The 21,551-nt window shown below is 38.2% G+C and overlaps 2 long non-coding RNA genes across 2 annotated transcripts in view; one reads left to right on the top strand and one right to left on the bottom strand.

Annotated features, from left to right (window-relative positions):
* Positions 1-3,261: 3,261 nt before the first annotated feature.
* Positions 3,262-21,551, bottom strand: part of LOC129473943 (uncharacterized) — a 149,305-nt gene continuing 131,015 nt past the window's right edge. Inside the window, exons 3-4 of the long non-coding RNA XR_010118880.1 lie at positions 13,478-13,642; positions 3,262-3,789 (exon numbers count right to left, since the gene is read on the bottom strand). This is a non-coding gene — a long non-coding RNA (uncharacterized lncRNA). The remainder of the gene's footprint in view (positions 3,790-13,477; positions 13,643-21,551) is intronic.
* LOC129473959 (uncharacterized) lies at positions 14,582-20,682 on the top strand. The gene is made up of 3 exons (XR_008654444.1): positions 14,582-14,835; positions 19,031-19,507; positions 20,413-20,682. It is a non-coding gene; the product is annotated as an uncharacterized lncRNA (long non-coding RNA).

Here is a 21,551-nt window from a genome sequence, read left to right as displayed (position 1 = left end):
AGTAGAGTGGGATGCTCCTGAAAAGATACCCAAAAATGCAGAAGTGACCTTGGAATTGGGTAACAGACAGAAGTTGGAATAGTTTGGAGGACTGACAATGCAATAGGAAAGAAAATCCCATTTTCTGAGGAGAAATTCAAGCCAGCTGCAAAAATTTGCATAAGTAACAATGGGTCAAATGTTAATCACCAAGACAATGGGGAAAATGTCTCCAGGGCATGTCAGAGACCTTTGCAGCAGACCCTCCCATCATAGGTCTAGAGGCTTAGGAGGAAAAAATGGTTTTGCAGGTGGAGCCCAGGGCCCCCCTTTTGTGTGCATCTTAGGGACTTGGTGCCCTGTGTCCCAGCCATTCCAACCATGGCTAAAAGGGGTCAAGGTATGGCTCAGGTCGTGGCTTCAGAGGGTGAAAGCCCCAAGCCCTGGCAGCTTCCACATGGTGTTGAGCCTGCGGGTGCACAGAAGTCAAGAATTGAGATTTGGGGACCTCTGGTTAGATTTTAGAGGATGTATGGAAACACCTGTTTGTCCAGGAAGAAGTTTTCTGCAGGGATGATCCCTCATGAAGAACCTCTGCTAGGGAAGTGCAGAAGGAAAATGTGGGGTTGAAGCCCCCACACAGAGTCCCCAGTGGGGCACTGCTTAAGGAAGCTGTGAGAAGAGGGCCACTGTCCTCCAGACCCCAGAATGGTAGATCCACTGACAGCTTGCACCATGTGCCTGGAGAAGCCACAGACACTCAACACCAGCCCGTGAAAGCAGCTGGGAAGGAGCCTGTACCCTGTAAAGCTATGGGGGCAGAGCTTCCAAAGACCATGGGAACCCACATCTTGCATCAGTCTGACCTGGATGTGAGACATGAAGGAGATCATTTTGGAGCTTTACAATTTGACTGTCCTGTTGGATTTCAGACTTGCATGGGGCCTTTAGTCCCTTCATTTTGGCCCATTTCTTCCATTTGGAATGGGTGTATCTATCTAATGCCTGTACCCTTGTTGTATCTAGGAAGTAATGAACTTACTTTTGATTTTACAGGCTCGTAGGCAGAAGGGACTTGCCTTGTGTCAGATGAGACTTTTGAGTTAATGCTGAAATGAGTTAAGACTTTTGGGGACCATTGAGGAGGCATGATTGGTTTTGAAATGTGAGAACATGAGATTTGGGATGAGCCAGGGGCAGAATTATATGATTTGGCTGTGTCCCCACCCAAATCTCATATCTTCAATTGTAGCTGTCATAATTCCCCATGTGTCATGGGAGGGACCCCATAGGAGGTAATTGAATCATGGGGACAGTTTTCCCCATACTGTTCTCATGGTAGTGAGTAAGTCTCACAAGATCTGATGGTTTTATAAGGGGAAACCCCTTTCACTTGGTTCTCATTTTCTCTTCTCTGCCACATGTAAGACACGACTTTTGCCTCCCACCATCACTGTGAGGCCTCCCTAGCCACATGGAATGTGAGTCAATTAAACCTATTTTTCTTTATAAATTACCCAGTCTTGGGTGTGTCTTTATCAGCAGCATGAAATGAACTAATACACACCATAAATAATTGACTCTCTTCATGCTTGCATGCATTCCTGGAGAAAATTGGATATAATTCTTACTTTTGATTCTCTAAAGATAAGGTATTTTTTTCCTATGACTTCTTTCAAGAATTTGTCTTTGATTTCTGTAATTTGAATATGATATGCCTAGGTATAAGCTTTTTTTTGGTTTGGGTTTTTGTTTTTTGTTTTTTTTTGCATTTATCCTGCTTGGTATTCTCTCTGCTTCCTGGATCTGTGGTTTGATATCTGTCATGAATTTGGAGAAAACTGTGTCCTTATTGCTTCAATTATTGCTTCTGTTTGCTCTTTCTCCTCCTGATATTTCCGTTACATGTGTTCACACCTTTTGTAGTTGTATCACATTTCTTAGATATTCCATTTCATTGTTTGTGGTATTTTACTCTTTGCTTTTCAGTTTTGAAAGTTTCTACTGACATACCCTCAAGCTCAGAGATTTTTTTTCTTGGCTATCTCCAGTCCACTAATGAGCTCACCAAAGTCATTCTTCATTTCTGTTACAGGGTTATTTATCTCTAGCATTTCTTTTTTTAGTATTTCTTTTTTATTCTGTCTTAGAATTTCCATCACTCTGCTTACATCATGAGTCCATTCTTACATGTTCTCTGTTTTGTCCAGTAGAGCCCTTAACACATCAATCATAATTTTTTAAAATTCCTAATCTGGTAACTGCAACATTCCTGCTATATCCAACTCTGGGTCTGATGCTTACTTTTTTCAAACTGCACATTTTGCCTCTAAGTATGCTTTAAATTTCTTTGTTGAAAGGTGAACATGGACTGGGTAAAAGGAATTGCAGTAAATAGGCCTTTAGTGATGTGGTGGGACAGTGTGGGTCAGGGTAGATTTCTTTAGTACTGTGACGAGCACTCAATGTTTTAGTGAGCCTGTGCCTCTGGACTGTGGACTTTGTATGTGCTTCTCACTTTTCTCCCCTTTTAGGTAGAAGAGAATGGCTAGAGTGGGGTAGAGTTGAATATTTCCTTTTCCTCAGTCAGTTGGGCTCTGAAAAACTCCAATAGGTTAGGCTCTGGTAAAAACAGTTTCTTCTGAGGGCAGGCCTTGTTAAGAAGAATGGCATGGACAGCATTAGGAGATACACCTAATGCTAAATGACGAGTTAATGGGTGCAGGAAATCAACATGGCACATGGATACATATGTAACAAACCTGCACATTGTGCACATGTACCCTAAAACCCTAAAGTATAATAAAAAAAATAATAATAATAATAATAAAAAAAAAAAAAAAAGAAGAATGGCATGCTCTGGTATACTTTTAAATGATTACTTTCCCCCTTCCCCTGACAGAAGCATGAGAGGATTTTTCTTCAATATCTACTGGGACACTCTATGAATATGGGTTTATTTTACTAGAAGGCAAAAAACTCTTATGCTCAATAGACCTTGGGAGAACCTCAGGCTTTTTCTGTCTTAAATCATGGTGGCTGGTAACTTCTGGAAAACAAATTGTCATTTTGGAAAACATAAGAACAAACTTTAGAAAGGTGTCAATCTCTTGGATTATGGTCAGGAAAATCTCAGGTCAGACAAGTAATTTAAAGTAAATACAGTTGACCTTTGCACAACACAGGTTTGAACTACATGGGTCCATATTTATACGTGGATTGTTTTCCATCTCTGCCACACCTGAGATGGCAAGACCAACCCCTTCTCTTATTGCTCCTCTTCAGCCTACCCAATTTGAAGACGATGAGAATGAAGATCTTTATGATGAGCCACTTCTACTCAACGGAGAGTAAATACCTTTTCTCCTTCTTATGATTTTATCCATAACATTTTCTTTGCTCTAGCTTACTTTATTATAATACAGTACCTAATACATATAACATATAAAATATGTGTTAATAAATCATTTATATTATCAGTAGGCTTCTAGTCAACAGTAGGTTATCAGTAATTAAGTTTTAGGGGAGTCAAAACTTTTGAATTTTCAACTGTGCCAGTGATCAGCACCTCTACCTTCTCTGTTGTTCAAGGTCAACTGTAATTTGCATATCTGACAATCTTGTTGGGATTTTGTTTGTTTGGGTTGTCACATGTTCATATCTTGGAGCTAGAAAGAACAAAGCATTATATTTCCAATGACTTGGTTGGTGTTCTAGTCAAAGTACCCAACAACTTGTGTAGTCAAGTCTGGTCGTCAGCAGAGAGTTGGCCATGGGCAGTGGTCAGGCACAGGAGTCTGGATCTATAATCTGTGGAAAGAAAGGGAAGACTAAATGAAGACAGAGAAGACTTTAAAATCCATGCCCTTTTCTATCTCTGATTTTAGATTCCTCTCTGATAAATACCTACCCTGTTTTTCTAAAATAGAGTGAGAGAGGGAAAAAAAATCATGGATCACATCAGGAATTTAATTTTTAATCATCATGCTTTGAATAATTATTGATCAAATCTTAACTTTTTTGAGATCACTAGTCCGTCTAAAGGATTTCAAGCTTACATAACAATATTTCTTAATTTTGCCAGAACTGCTAACTAATAGTAATAATAGAAAGTCTTGGTATGGATCCAGTCTGGAAGGATTGAAGCCAAAGTGAACATCCTGTGGGCTATAGATGAACAGCTCATTTACATCTGGATGCTCTGATTGAATTTAAATAGTGTGTTCTTCTATCTCAGGAGAAAAGAACTACATTCATGTCTATGTTGGCTTATATCCAAACAAAAATAAATAAATATTAATTTTGGCATATGCATGTATAAAAATTACATATTTAAGTATTTTTCTTTGTGGGAAACACTGATTTCAAAATGTCTTTTTCTAAATAATAGTAAGAAAAATAAAACTATAAAACAATCTGTGTATGATATTTGTACATTTTTAAATTATGTCCTCCAATATTTAATAGCACTGAAATATTCAACAGCTGCAGTGCTAATCTCAAGTTAATATTTTTATTTGGTCTTATAAACAAATGGGAGTATTTTTCATGCTAATTAAGTCATAGACTATTAGTATAATTTACAATTTCATGTTGTTATTTTGCTGCATATCAAAACTTATTTAATCACATAAAACTTACAACATACATGAGATGGTAGACTAGGCAACATTTTTTAAAAAGGCATTTCAAATGCTAAGCAATTTTGCTTATAGTAAAAAGTTCAACTAATAAAAAATGCTAAAATTAGAAATTCATATTTTTTTTATGTAATGAGTATAGTAATTTTATTCCTAAACTTGAGAGCAATAGCATGAAAGAAGCAAATTAGTGAATTTAATAATTCATTTACTCATTTGTCCCACCAATTGTTTTTATTGTGTGTTAATGCTGGAGATAGGTGGTAAACACAGCAAATGCACTCCCCGCCTTTCAAGAGCAATCAGAGTTGCTTCAGGGATAGATAATAACCAACAAACTGTGCAATTAGAATTGTGGTAAGTGAAATTAGGCAGAAATACACAGTACTAAGGAACTTCTTGCTTCTCTGAGGAAATGACATTTAAACTCAGATCTGAAGGATGAGTAAGAGTGAGATGAAAGGAGTGGGAGGTGTATAAGCAGAGGGAAGACAGCGTGAGGGAGCCTCTTAAAAGAGGGGATTGATAAGTCTTCATGGATGGAATACAATAAGGGAAGGGAATAGTCAGAGAAGAGGTTAGCAGGGGACGATCATGCACATCATTGTATGTCCTATTAAGGATTTTGGTCTTCATCTTAAGAGCAATGTGCTGGTAGTTATTGAGAAGTTTTAAGCAGGGAGAAACGTGATAAGATTTTGCATTTTAGAAAATCAACCAATTGGCAACAAAGTAGAGAATGGCTTGGACTGGTTTCTTTCTTATCTACTAGATAAGAAAGACCAGTTAAGAGACTCTTCTGGAAATTCAGCCCTAAAAAAGGGAATAGTTTGATTCGGAGTGGTGGGAATATAGAATAAGATTCAATGTTGTGACATTTAGTAAACAGAGTCAACAGGAATTAGAGACTGATTAAACATGGAATAGGAGGTACAGTTAAGGGAAATGAGTAAAGAATGATGTCTAGGTTGCTGGGGTGTGCAGTTAGTGGACATTGGTGCCATTTGCCGAGGGGAAAAACACTGAAAGTGGCTCACAATTTTCTTTTTTGCATGGTTGGGGAGGGAGTAGAGACACAATTGAGAATTTAAGTTTAGGCATTCTGAGTTTGATGTGCCTATTAAATGTTCAAGAGGAGATGGTGAGTCAGCAATTTTAAATCCAGAACCAACAGGAGACATAAATTTGAAACTGTTAGATAACTGAAGCCATGAGTGTAGGTGAGATTGTCTCAACAAGTTTTCTCAACAGAAGTTCTACAGAATCCTAGTGGGCTGCTAAATCTCTCGAGAGCTTCCATGTGAAATACTGATTACAGAGATATTAAACATCAGATTTTGTCCTACTGTACATAGGACAATATTTATTTAGATACATCCATTCTCAGATATTGATGCCAGGTGAGGGAGGCCTTGGATATCTGTTGAGTGTTATGCTGCACAAAGGTGAGGAAGGTAGGAAAATGATGTCCAACTTCTCCCTCCAAGTTACCTTTCCCACCTCCCTTTATACACAGCCTACTGACAAGGAAGCAAATAAGCTCTACAGGTGTAACAGACAATCAGTGGGATCTTTTCACCCTAAAGAAGATACTTATTCACACCAAGACTCATCTGATCCCTGCTGCTTGTTGTTGTAATAAGTGCTGAATGTGAATTCGGTAAGTTAAAAATAGACTGTATTGTAGGTTTTGCATTTCTTGAGGTTTTCTCAGGTATTGTGCCTTTCTGTTTTGTTTTTTGTTGTTGTTATGTTTTGTTTTGTTTCATTTTTTTGAGGTGGAGTCTGGCCCTGGCACCCAGGCTGGAGTGCAATGGCATGATCTCAGGTCACTGCAACCTCCCCCTCCTGGGTTCAAGCAATTCTCCTGCCTCAGCCTCTGGAGTAACTGGGATTACAGGCATGTGCCACCACACCCAGCTAATTTTTGTATTTTTAGTAGAGACGGGGTTTCACCATGTTGGCCAGGCTGGTCTCAATCTCCTGACCTTGTGATCCGCCCGCTTCGGCCTCCCAAAGTGCTGGGATTACAGGCGTGAGCCACTGTGCCCTGCCATACCTTTCTGTTTTATATTTTATCTGCATTTGTGTTTCACAAATATATCTGAACATTGGGTTGATGATTTCTGAAGATGAAGTATGAGATAGAAAAGAAAGATTCTAGGGGGAGGAGCCAAGATGGCCGAATAGGAACAGCTTCAGTCTACAGCTCCCAGCGTGAGCGATGCAGAAGACAGGTGATTTCTGCATTTCCAACTGAGGTACCAGGTTCATCTCACTGGGGAGTGCCAGACAGAAGGTGCAGGACAGTGGGTACAGCTCACTGTGCGTGAGCCAAAGCAGGGCGAGGCATCGCCTCACCCGGGAAGTGCAAGGGGTCAGGGAATTCCCTTTCCTAGTCAAAGAAAGGGGTGACAGATGGCACCTGGAAAATCGGGTCACTCCCACCCTAATACTGCGCTTTTCCAAAGGGCTTAAAAAACGGCACACTGGGAGATTATACCCCACACCTGGCTCGGAGGGTCCTATGCCCACAGAGTCTCGCTCATTGCTAGCACAGCAGTCCAAGATCAAACTGCAAGGTGGCAGTGAGGCTGGGGGAGGGGCATCCGCCATTGCCGAGTTAGTTGTTTGATTAGGTAAACAAAGCGGCCAGGAAGCTCGAACTGGGTAGAGCCCACCACAGCTCAAGGAGGCCTGCCTGCCTCTGTAGGCTCCACCTCTGCGGGCAGGGCACAGACAAACAAAAAGACAGCAGGAACTTCTGCAGACTTAAATGTCCCTCTCTGACAGCTTTGAAGAGAGTAGTGGTTCTCCCAGCACGCAGCTTGAGATCTGAGAATGGGCAGACTGCCTCCTCAAGTGGGTCCCTGACCCCCGAGTAGCCTAACTGGGAGGCACCCCCCAGTAGGGGCGGACTGACACCTCACACAGCTGGGTACTCCTTAGAGACAAAACTTTCAGAGGAACAATCAGGCAGCAGCATTTGCAGCTCACCAATATACGCTGTTCTGCAGCCACCACTGCTGATACCCAGGCAAACAAGGTCTGGAGTGGACCTCTAGCAAACTCCAACAGACCTGCAGCTGAGGGTCCTGTCTGGTAGAAGGAAAACTAACAAACAGAAAGGACATCCACACCAAAAACCCATCTGTACATCACCATCATCAAAGACCAAAGGTAGATAAAACCACAAAGATGGGAAAAAAACAGAGCAGAAAAACTGAAAACTCTAAAAATCAGAACGCCTCTCCTCCTCCAAAGGAATGCAGCTCCTCACCAGCAATGGAACAAAGCTGGATGGAGAATGACTTTGATGAGTTGAGAGAAGAAGGCTTCAGACGATCAAACTACTCTGAGCTACAGGAGGAAATTCGAACCAATGGCAAAGAAGTTAAAAGCTTTGAAAAAAAATTAGACGAATGGATAACTAGAATAACCAATGCAGAGAAGTCCTTAAAGGACCTGATGGAGCTGATAAACAAGGCACGAGAGCTACATGACAAATGCAGAAGCCTCAGTAGCCGATGCGATCAACTGGAAGAAAGGATATCAGTGACGGAAGACAAAATGAATGAAATGAAATGAGAAGTTTAGAGAAAAAAGAATGAAAAGAAACGAACAAAACCTCCAAGAAATATGGGACTATGTGAAAAGACCAAATCTATGTCTGATTGGTGTACCTGAAAGCGACGGGGAGAATGGAACCAAGTTGGAAAACACTCTGCAGGATATTACCCAGGAGAACTTCTCCAATCTAGCAAGGCAGGCCAACATTCAAATTCAGGAAATATAGAGAATGCCACAAAGATACTCCTCGAGAAGAGCAACTCCAAGACACATAATTGTCAGATTAACCAAAGTTGAAATGAACGAAAAAATGTTAAGGGCAGCCAGAGAGAAAGGTCAGGTTACCCACAAAGGGAAGCCCATCAGACTAATATCTGATCTGTCAGCAGAAACTCTACAAGCCAGAAGAGTGGGGACCAATATTCAGCATTCTTAAAGAAAAGAATTTTCAACCCAGAATCTCATATCCAGCCAAACTAAGCTTCATAAGTGAAGGAGAAATAAAATACTTTACAGACAAGCAAATGCTGAGAGATTTTGTCACCACCAGGCCTGCCCTAAAAGAGCTCCTGAAAGAAGCTCTAAACATGGAAAGGAACAACCGGTACCAGCCACTGCAAAAACATGCCAAATTGTAAAGACCATCAAGGCTAGGAAGAAACTGCATCAACTAACGAGCAAAATAACCAGCTAACATCATAATGACAGGATGAAATTCACACATAACAATATTAACGTTAAATGTAAATGGGCTAAATGCTCCAATTAAAAGACACAGACTGGCAAGTTGAATAAAGAGTCAAGAACCATAAGTGTGCTGTATTCAGGAAACCCATCTCACATGCAGAGACAAACATAGGCTCAAAATAAAGGGATGGAGGAAGATCTACCAAGCAAATGGAAAACAAAAAAAGGCAAGGGTTGCAATCCTCGTCTCTGATAAAACAGACTTTAAATCAACAAAGATCAAAAGAGACAAAGAAGGCCATTACATAATGGTAAAGGGATCAATTCAACAAGAAGAGCTAACTATCCTAAATATATATACACCCAATACAGGAGCACCCAGATTCATAAAGCAAGTCCTTAGTGACCTACAAAGAGACTTAGACTCCCACACAATAATAATGGGAGACTTTAACACCCAACTGTCAACATTAGACAGATTAACGAGACAGAAAGTTAACAAGGATACCCAGGAATTAAACTCAGCTCTGCACCAAGCGGACCTAATAGACATCTACAGAACTCTCCACCCCAAAGCAACAGAATATACATTCTTTTCAGTACCACACCATACCTATTCCAAAATTGACCACATAGTTGGAAGTAGAGCACTCCTCAGCAAATGTAAAAGAACAGAAATTATAACAACCTGTCTCTCAGACCACAGTGCAAATCAAAACCACAATGAGATACCATCTCACACCAGTTTGAATGGCAATCATTAAAAAGTCAGGAAACAACAGGTGCTGGAGAGGATGTGGAGAAATAGGAACACTTTTACACTGTTGGTGGGACTGTAAACTAGTTCAACCATTGTGGAAGTCAGTGTGGCGATTCCTCAGGGATCTAGAACTAGAATTACCATTTGACCCAGCCATCCCATTACTGGGTATATACCCAAAGGATTATAAATCATGCTGCTATAAAGACACATGCACATGTATGTTTATTGCAGCACTATTCACAATAGCAAAGACTTGGAGCCAACCCAAATGTCCAACAATGATAGACTGGATTAAGAAAATGTGGCACGTATACACCATGGAATACTATGCAGCCATAAAAAATGATGAGTTCATGTCCTTTGTAGGGACATGGATGAAACTGGAAACCATCATTCTCAGCAAACTATTGCAAGGACAAAAAACCAAACACCACATGTTCTCACTCATAGGTGGGAACTGAACAATGAGAATACATGGACACAGGAAGGGGAACATCACACACTGGGGCCTGTTGTGGGGTGGAGGGAGCGGGGAGGGACAGCATTAGGAGATATATCTAATGCTAAATGACGAGTTAATGGGTGCAGCACACCAACATGGCACATGTATACATATGTGACAAACCTGCACATTGTGCACATGTACCCTAAAACTTAAAGTATAATAATAATAAAATTAAAAAAAAAGATTCTAGGCTTAGGCTTCTGGACAGTTTTGATAAGGTTGGATAAGGAAATAAAATCTTTTGAGTCAATTCACTGCCCCAGTGCAGAGAATCCAAAAGGAAGTTCACCTTTACAATGAAAGCTACTTAACAATGAGTTTTACCTCCAAGTTGATCTATTCTATTGTGCATAGTCAATACCAAACAACTAAAAGTGCAGCAATAACTAGCAAAATTGAAAAGACATTTAACTGCAAATTACAGCCATTTAACAAATAAAGATGCTGATTATTTTAAACAATAATTTGAATCTCAAACAAAATAAATATTTTGTTCTAAAAAAAGTCACACTCAAGGAAAAGGCTCTGAAAGCAAGTTGTTTTGGAGTTATCCAAAAGCACAAAGTATAGCCTAGAAAAGGAAAAGTTGTATAGTTGGTGAGAACTTAATAATGATAGCAGGTAAGGTCATAATTAGGAAAATGCTAGAATGAGATTCCATACAAGAAACTGAAAAAGTCATGCTCTCAACCAGCATAATAAGCTGTCATACTGATGGCATGCCACATGATGCTGAAGGTATTTTTATAATACATTGAAAAATTACAGCTTCTTTGTCCATTTTGATGAATAAACAAATTTCACCAATAAACATCATGCTGTAGCACTTGTAAGATTTATAAATAATGTTGAAATTTAAGACCTTTTTTTCTACTGCAGAATGTTGCCCAAAACAAGTAAAGGACAAGGTACTTTTTCTCTTCATCTTTATATCTGAAAACAGAAAGTCTATTTTGCAAGAATGGCACTGGCATCTGCGTTGATGGTGCCCCAAGAAAATTCATCTTCACACTGACATCACAAGACACTGATTTCTTTCCAGAGAGCTACTGGTGTTGAAAACTCTTAAATACAAAATGAAAAAAAAGTCTGAGTAATGCTACAAGGATGATTACTATTAAACACAGACTAGTTCACTGAAGATGGCTTGAAGATGGTATGAGAATCTTGAAGGAGGCCACCTAACAAACCTTATTCTACATCCAGTGGGTTAGCAGAGGAAGAGTTCTCAACACGGTGTTTGAACTGAAAGGTAGCACTTTCAAGAAATTACTAGGTCAGATTTTGCTACAGGGTTTCAAGATAAAGAATGGCTGCAGAAACTAGGCTATTTAGCAGCCATTTTCCATCACCTTATCCAGATGAACAAGTCTTTGTATGGCCCAGAAATTTTTTTTTTTATTTCAAATGACAGGATTCTTGAATTTAAAGAAATTGAATCTTTAGGAAAAAACAAGTCACAGAAGGAAATTGTGAAATGTTTCAACTGCTGCTTGGGCTTGAAATTGAAGGAGGATATGAGCATATTGAAAACCATCTAGAGAACTGCAGAGCAACACTGAGTGTACTTTTCCCTTCAATCCAAGTGTCTGACTTGGTGAGGGATGCTTTCTCTAGATTTCCTCCTCACATGAGAACTTGATTTTCAGAGAAGAGGAAGAACTTTGAGCTGAAGTCTGATTATTCTTACAAATGACAGTAAGAGTTCTGCCCCTATATGAGTTCTGGGTTTCTATGAAGACAGAGTATCCTGCCATTTACAGTGAAGCAGTGAATATTTTGCTGTGGTTTTCAACTTTTTTGATTTATGAGCAACATTTTCTTATTTAAGAAACACCAAAAACAAGGACAGAAATTGTCTGATTGTAGTCGAAAATGAAGTAGTTGAATGCTTACTTCATATATTTGACCTAGAATTGAGTATTTTTGCAGCAAAAACAAAGCACAAGTTTCAAATTACATGTGTAAATTTCATTCCTTTTGATTCAAATAATACTTTTAAGCATATTTAGGCCTATAAAAGAGACTGGGAAACCAACACACATCTGCATAACAATTTTGTAACTTCTAGGTCTATATTTGAGCCTAATCATGTCACTCACAAAGAAAATGATTTGTTACAGCTTTAAACTAAAGACTTTGACTTTTATATATGTCCTAAACTGTATTTTTATTTCCACTGCTTTGACTTATTATTTTCAGAGGTTTACTATTCAGCATTCCCAATAAACCTTTGTGTTGTAAATAATATTAATTAAATTCAACTGGCAAATTTTATTTAATTAAATCTATCAAGTTTACTTTTAAAAAAGTAAATCTCAGTTGCAGTACATTGAGCTCCATAAAGACAATGCCAGGGCAAGTGAGAACCAGATGGGCACTGGGTAATTCTGGATAATTCTGTGCCTCGCTGAGGAAAAACAACTAAACTTGGGCAAAGGAGAGCCTAAGAAGCCAAGAGGCAAAATATCTTCACAGCATTCTTTGTGCAAACTTGCTGGGAGGAGCAGAAGAAGAAGCACCCAAATGTTCAGTCAATTTCTCAGAGTTTTCTAAGAAGTGCCCAGAGAGGTGGAAGACCATGTCTGCCAAGAAGAAAGAAAAATTTGAAGACACGGAAAAGGTAGACAATACTCGTTACAAAAGAGAAATGAAACCCACATCCCTCCTAAAGAAGAAAGAAAAAAGAAGTTCAAAGACGCCAATGCACCCAAGAGGTCTCCTTCGGCCTCATTCTTTTCTGAGTATCACCCAAAAATCGAAAGAGAACATCCCAGCCTATCCATTGTTGCAAAGAAACTGGGAGAGACATGGAATGACACTGCTGCAGATGACAGGCAGCCTTATAAAAAGAAGGATGCAAGGCTGAAGGAAAAATACCCAAAGAATATTGCTGCACACTAAGCTAAAGGAAAGACTGATGTAGCCAAAGAAAAAAAAAGGGGGGGAGTAAGAACAAGAAGGAAGAGGAGGAAGATGAAGATGGGGAGGAGGAAAAAAATGAAGAAGATGAAGATGAAGAAGAGGGAGAAGAAGAAGGAAGAAGAGGGAGAAGAAGAAGGAAGAAGAGGAGGAGGAAGAGGAGAAGGAGGAGGAGGAGGAGATAATGACAATGTTAATAAGTTGGTTCTAGTGCAGTGTTTTTCTTGTCTTAAAAGCATTTAACTCCCCTGTACACAACTGACTCTTTTTAAAGAAACAAATTGAAATGTAAGGCTGAATAAAATTTGTTTTTAAATTGTACAGTGTCTTTTTTTATATAGTTAACACACTATCCAATGTGTCTTTAGATAGCCCTGTCTAGGTAGTATTTTCAATAGCCACTAACCTTACCTGGCAGAGTATGGAGGTTGTAAATTGGCATGGAAATTTAAACAGGTTCTTTCTGGTGCACTGCACAAATTAGTTGTATGTGGAGATGGTAGTTCTTTCATCTTCAGTTGTCTCTGATGCAGTTTATACAAAATAACTGTTGTTTTGATAACTGAATACAACTCCCTAATTGTAAAAAAAAACAGAGTTGCAGCCATGTTGTTGACATTTTGAATGCTTCCAAGTAAATACAATTTAAAAATTATTTTGGCTTAAGCCAGTTATTAACAGAAATTTATTATGTTAACCCATGGGTTTTAAGAATTAATGAAAATAAAGGAATTAAATTTTTAAAAGACAAGCTAAGCTTATTGCCTTTCTTTTTTTAAAAAAGGTTAGCTAAAAAGTCATCTTTAGTTGTAAATAGGGAAAAAGCACTCTTGCCATTCACCATGTACCACATACCATACCGTGTTAGCAATTTTTATAGTAGAATTTATGGGTTTGTGGGGGGTTTGGTCATTTTTTGGTCTTTTTTTTTTTTAGATGGACTCTTGCTCTCTCACCCAGGCTGGAGTGTGGTGGCACAATCATAGCTCGCTGCAGCCCCAAATTCCTGGGCTTAAGTGATGCTCTGCCTTAGCCTTCTGAGTAGTTGGGACTACAAGCAAGTTCTACCATATATGGCTAATTTTTTTTTATTTTGTAGAGACAAGGTCTCACTATGTTGACCAGGCTGGTTTTCAACTCCTGGCCTCAAATGATCCTCCTTTCTCAGTTGCCTAAAGTGTTGGGATTACAAACTAATTACATAGTAGACATTTGTAGTAAGAATTTTAAGTCTACTTGGATAAGGTTTAAAAAATCCAGAAGAAATTTTAATTAAAAAAAAAAAAGAAAAACTAAAGTGTGCGCTACTCATACTATTGACTTACATTCAAGTTGATATCCTTAGTGGGAGGAGAACCACACGAAATGAGTGGGCTGATAATACTAGCCAAAATAAACATATCCATAGAAAACTATCATTCTATCTCCAAAAGAGTATTAATAGTATTTTTAGTTTATTATGTCTGCAACTTACTGATCATGCTGATATACTGGAAGTTATAGCAATAATTTTTTGTCAAGGATTCTTTAAGACCCAAAAACTATTGAGAAATCTTGGTCTAAGGAGAAGAAAAGACAGCCGAAGATTGAAGCTTGAAGAAGTGCAGCGTTTCAGATTAGATGGAGGAGCACTGGCTGGTAAATGAAGAAGGAGAAGGAGCAATTCAAGAGGCAGTAGACAATCCAAAAGGATCTAGTATCATGGAAACCAAGTCAGTGGAGGATCTACTGGAGTGGCATGGTCAGCTTTGTTGTGCTTTGATAAAAGGGTAAGTGATAAGAAACTTATTAATGTTTGTGGAACTTAGCTTCAGGGAGATGATTGATAACTTTGGTTTAGCCCTTTCAGAGGAAGATTAATTAATGAATGAGAGCTAAGGAAATGCAGCCGTTGAGTAAAGACAAGTGTTACCTTGCTGTGCTACTTCTTATGCACAGGTAAAGACGGAGAGGATTAGGGTGGTAAGAGGAGGGGAAAGTAGGATAAAGAGATATTTATAAATTAAAAGACTTCTATATGTTTAAACGCTGATGAGGAAAATCCAGTAGAAAGAGAGAAGGAGAAGATATAGAAGAGAAGGAGGATAATAAAAACACGGTAAGAAAGAAATGGGCTTCTGATGTTGGTAAGAAGATTGGCCCAATGGCAAGGAATGTCACCTCCAACCACAATGGGAGGGGGAAACAATGGGTACAGAGGCAGGTAGGCTTGTCGTGAGGAAGGTACTTTAAGTTTAGCCTGCTCGGAATCCTATCATTTTAGTTTTTAATTCTGTGCTCTCTCCATTACATTACAATTCCTTGAATGTAAACTAAAACAAGAGGGCTTAAAATAACAGCATTTTGCATATTCATCTCTCCTTGCTTTCCTTTTTTAAGCCTTCCACTACCTTGCCTGTGCTCCCCCTTCCCCAGTGGGACCAACAACAAGGAGCTCTCTTAAGTTTACTGAGTAGGGTCAATAATTCAAAGCCCTCTGTGGACTTGTATAATAGTGAACATTTTTGACAGGAATCATACCATAATTGGGCTTTGAATAAGAACATATGCCATATGAGTGGGCTGATAATATTAGCCAAAATAAACATATCCATAGAAAACTATCATTCTATCTCCAAAAAAGTATCAATAGTATTTTTAGTTTATTATGTCTGCAACTTACTGATCATCCTGATATACTGGAAGTTATAGTAGTGCCATATGCCACTACTCTTTTCAGTCATTAAATCAAAAAGAACGGGGGAAGAAACTCTGAATTCAAGCACATAACATGTCACCTCTCCTACATCATGTCAGTGTATACTGTGAATGCTATGAAATTTAGGAGGTTTCTGGTAAGGAAAATTATTTGTGCTTTTGAAAGAGAGTAGGTAGAAATACGGGAAGTTAAAGATTAATTACTTCTTCCGAGCAGGAACAAAACTGGGCTACTGTTCAACTTCTCACTTCAGTTTTGATTCTAAATTAGCTTTAAAAATCACAACAAAATGGACAAATAAGTAATTCTTGATGATACGGTGCAAGGATGAAGAAATCATTTATTACTTTGGATGCTCCATGCAGAAAACAAACTCTTCTAAATAAGACCTTGCATCAGGGAAATAACTTCATTATACCGAAATATTTTCATTGTATATTTCATTATACAGAAATATTTCTGACATACAGAATTTTAGATTTCCACGGGCACAAAATTTTTAATTAAGTACAAACATTTTTAGAGGCATTCTTTTTTTATACACCTAAACCCTTACATTAGATTGAAAGCTCTTTAAAGGGGACTTGTTTTTGAGTAAGTTGAACTATATCAAATTTCTGACTTTTAAGCTAAAAAGGATAGAATACCCACAGTGGCATGGGGTTCAATTTAATACTAGAACCATGTAGCACATGATAGGCACTTGATAAATTATTTTAAAATGAATAAATAAACCTGAGAACTCAGGCATGTATTCTATTCTATCTGGAAAATGCATTCTGGAAAAGGACATCAATAGCAAGCCAACTTCAAACATTCAACAAAACAGCACATGATTGCAAATTAACTATTATACAAACACAAAAACTTATAATTACCAAATGAGTTCTTGACAGTTTCTGATAGCGTCAACAAAAATCAACTGTGGAGAGTCTAAAATTTACTCGGTTGGTATTCTAGAAATGCTAGCCTTGTAGAGGTCAATGAAACATTAGCCAAAGGGGAAAACAAATCCATGCTGAAGGATGTAGGTCCAATAACTGGAAGTAACATTTTTTTCCCAATTTCGTTTTCATATATTAGGAAAACATCAGAAAAAGTTCATAAACTCTGAAAATAAACAAAATACAACTTTTTGCAATTATGTTGAATTTAAACTTGAGTGTTATCATAAACCTTCTGGAAATTTTTAGGTTAAGCACACTTAATAGAAGTTGCAATTTTCAAGTAATTTTGGAATTTAGACATTAAGACTAGTGCCCAATCTAAATTTCAGAGCACTACGATATCTACAAACACACACAGCCCAATCCCTATCATATCCCCCTATGTTGTTTTTTATAGCACTTATCATTATTTAAAACAAATATTTATTTAATAAATAGGTGAATCTATTCATTTTATAATTATATATTGAGCCCCTATCCTGTAAAAACAATTATCTTTTGTTTCTTAGTCATAAATATTTTTAACAGATGATAGCTCTAATTCAGGATGCAGGAAATCTTCTTTTTCTTTTTATCTCACTAATGAAAACATAAACTGTTCTATGTGATAAAAGCCAGTTATGCTAGTCATGTATTTTAATAAAGCCATCATAAATTACTTTTAATAAAAAATTTTAAAAAGCCATGTGTGCCCATTTTTGCAAGCAATTCAATAATAAACACAGCTGTTGCACTGAGACGCTTCAGTAACTGCTCTAATTAGTCATTTTTGAATCTGTGCTCCCATAAAATATTTCTGGCACTGTGTGCTAAACATTGTACATGGCACATCTCACTGAATTCTCACAAAAATCCTTTGTGATAGGAGCTAATATTGTCACCATTCCTTTACATAAGGAAACTGAAGCTCAGAAAGATTAAGTAACTCTCCCAGGGTGACATGACTAGCAAGAAATAAAACTGTAATTCATATCTGCACCTCATCCAAATCCCTTGTCTTTAATTTCTATGTTTATATGGCCTCTCACTTGGGAATAAGAACTTCTTCCTTTAACAAACAATATTATCCCACCATCACAAGAAGTCACCAGCATCAGGAGAGGTGGCAGGCCATCTTAGGGAGGCCACAGAAACTATGCTCCTCTTCCCATGCCCTACAAGAGAGATACACATTTAAATAATTTAAATACTTAAGGCTCACTCTACTTCTTAAAATATGCAGCTTATACCGTGTTTAAGAACTTCAAAGGTAAACCCAAGTTCATGGCCCCGGTTAACAAATTACTCTCTCTGCTTCAGAGCTATGATCGACAGCAATTCCCTTTAACTGGAATGATTACACCCTTCCCTCCACTCAAAGCATAACTTTATGCTTTTTCTCTTGGACTCTCTTCAAGACTCTCCTTCTCAATGAAGTGATTCCTGAATGACCTTAACTGACCCCAGGGCAAAAAAAATGTTTGCTTATTTCCACCAAGGGCACCCCATGCTCCGGAAGAGCTGGGTCTATCTCTGTTTCTCTCCCCTGGGTAAGTCAGTATCGGTCCTGTCTATCTTATTACACTGGTGCCCCAAAAGCAAAGATTCTACAGTGAGTGTGTTCTCAGTAGTTATGACTTAAATCCAGACTAAAATGCTACAGATGATCGTGTCATTCTGCTGAAAAGCAAAGTTCTGTTCACAAGGTCACCAAATCCTTTCCCGCTTTAGGTGTTTGCCATTACTGGCTGCCCCGCAGTCCTGTGCCACCTCCCAGACCAGGAAGCACATGCTCTTTCCTATTCCTCCTGCTACTTTGCAGGAAATGCTTGGCTTTGAGTAATCAGGGATGGAAATGCTAGTGGTGGAGACAGAGGGGAGGCTGACACCAAATCCAGACAGTGTAAGGACTTTTCCCTAGCCAGGTGTTTGACTTTCTACATTTCCTCCTGCTGTTCCACCTCTAAGTCCTGTCTACACATAAATAGTCATCTAGTCCAGTTAGATGTGAAGTCTAAATACTAAGTGGTATTAAGTATTTTTACTAGTAAAATACCCTGAATCATCATATTAAAATGATTTTCTGGTCCCAAATGCTGTTTACAATTCAATTCTAAATTGTTACTATCCGCCTAAAATCAGGAGGCATTTTGTAACTATCAAACAGCAAGAACGTTTCCATGGTTCCGTTAGGAAAAACAAGATAAAATTCTAACTCACTTTAATTCTATATCCACCAACAGTAAACAAACTATTCACAGGAAGAAAACAAATTAATTTTGAGTCACAGAGGAAAGAGTAAGAGAAAATTGCTAATATTTATTGTGTGTTTATTACTAGGTCAATTCAGATTCTGCAAGAAGCAGGCACCAAGACAGAATTAGATGTGAAAGAAATACACTCAGAGAAATGCTCTTGAAGGATAAAGATGCCAAGGAGCAAGAGGAACTGTAAAAACCTCCAGATCATGTTGCTGTTTTCAATAGTTCTTTATTTAGAACTAAATGAAATTGTCTGAGTTTTGACAATTATAATATTTTATTTCTGATTAATCAGAAAATAGTTTGCCATAAAAATTGATCATTTCTGATATTAGCACATGAATTTGTTTTTATTGTAATTTCAAAACTAATGTCAAGACTGAGCAAATCACAGGATGGAAGCACCTGTGAGTGCCTGGGACCCTCAAGATCATCAAATCCAGCTTTCCCCACAGAGATGGTCTTTCAGCTTTTGCCTGAACATCATCCTTGTGAGGGAAATCGTTTCATCACAAAGCAATCCAGTTTACTACTGGAACACTGCAATTATTTGAAGGTTTGTCTTTTTATTTCTTTTTATGTAGACTTTAGGGAAAATCTTCCTACAGCCTTCCACCTAGAGCTATGAGAGGGGATACTGGAAGAAAGTTACTGAGTACTCCCTTCTTCTCTGGCCTGGACTAATGAACCCTAGTTCATCTCATGATTTCTTCTATACACTTGCTTCTAGAATAATAACCACCTCAGTCAACCTTCTTAGATCTCCTGTAATTTTTTTAATATACTTCAAAATACATGGCAACCATAACTTGATTGTCCAGCCAAATGAAGCGACTGCACTGAATACAGTAGGATAATCTAGTCTCTGTATTTCTCCTAATTAATTAGATTTTTGGCATCACATGCCACAGCATTGCTTCATATGAATTGGTACTTAAAAGAAAACTTGACGCCATAGAACTATAAAATTAAATCCAGGAAGAACCTCAAAGACGATCTTCTTCCAACATCCTCTTTCTCAGATAAGAAAATTAAGATTTTAAAAGATCTTGTGCCAAAAGTCACACAGTTGACTTGTGGCAGTTGAGATTAAATTTTAAAACTCCTAATGCAATGTTTTGTTTTGTTTTGTTTTGTTTTCCTGCAAAGTGTGATTGAGTTGGTTCTCCCTACCCATCATCCACTTGTTTCTTAAGCTAAGTGTAAAATTTTACATTTATCCCTTTGTACATGCAATTTAGACTTTTGTGAGCTCTCTGAATCACCAGCCATAGGAGTCTTTTTAATGATTAGGTGAAGAGAATTCGAAAGTGGGCTAGTAAAATACCCTGAATCATTATATTAAAATGATTTTCTGATCCCAAATGCTGTTTAGTCCCACTTTTCTCCCAAGGGCAGCCCCTGTGTTCTGCTCTGACTGGGCCCGTTCTTTTGCCTTACCTACTTTCTTGATCTTAATAGCAAAACATCTGGATCTACTGGATAACACTGCTCACCAACACTGGTCATCTTTGTCTTTACCCAAGGCAAGTATGCCACCTTATAAAGGACTTTGCACTGGACACGATGGCTTACACCCTACTCAAGAGGCTGAAGTGGGAAGATCATTTGAGCCCAGGGGTTCAAGACCACAGTGAGCTATACTCATTCCACTGCACTCCAGCCTGGGTGACAGAGTGAGATCCCTAATAATAATAATAAATAAATAATAAAGGAGTTTGCTTCTGTTGATCTCTGAGTCTTTAAATATGATTAGTACTTACTCATTCTCCTTAGTTGAGACCTTAGCTAGTGTTCTGACTAAACAGCTTATCCTAGCAATGGTTGATCATGTCATTTTACTAGCTCACTTTACCTCCCCAGACGGCAGATCCTTGTTCCCCAAGTAGAACCTGAGATTTTGGTGCCTTAATTCATAGGTTTATCTCCACCTATTCATGTCCATCTACATTTACTTAATTATTTTTAGCATGTCTGCTATGTGTAAAGCACATATGAGCTTTCACTTTTTCATTTGGTGGCTTGTTTTGGCTCTTTAAACTTATAGTTAAAGCCTACTGATTTCTTCCCAGGTTTGCGTATTTCACCCTATTGTTAAAGTCTACCAATTTTTTCTAGTTAATGTACAAATGCACTTTAAATCCAAGGAAACCAATGCTCTGAAGCCAAATGTAGCATGTATACATCTTAAATGTGTAAATTAGAAATATTTTGCCCTTAACTGGCAGGTATGGATTTACTGGTTTGCTAAGAATTTAATAGTACTCTTGCTGTAGTTATTTGCTCTACGATACTCACTGGAACCACAATTTAATAACATGGCCTACACAGCCAATATATTAAGTTGCTGTTATAGAGGACTCAGTCATTAACTCAGTAATTTCATTTTAGCCTCTCTGTGTTTGGTGGTGGTGGTGTTATTTTAGCTTCTGTTCCTCCTTATATTCCTGGCCCACACCAAAGATAACATGGAGATTAAATGATTCCATATTCTGTGCTAACTGTGGTCAGGAAGAAAAAAGAAAACTATCTAGAGAGCACTCCCTCTCTCAATAGCTTCTCTTCCCTACCTGCCTATTGAGGCTTAGCAGGAGACAATG

The sequence above is a fragment of the Symphalangus syndactylus genome, chromosome 2 (genome assembly GCF_028878055.3).
Source record: "Symphalangus syndactylus isolate Jambi chromosome 2, NHGRI_mSymSyn1-v2.1_pri, whole genome shotgun sequence".
NCBI lineage: Eukaryota > Metazoa > Chordata > Mammalia > Primates > Hylobatidae > Symphalangus > Symphalangus syndactylus.
This window is presented reverse-complemented; position numbering and strand designations above follow the sequence as displayed.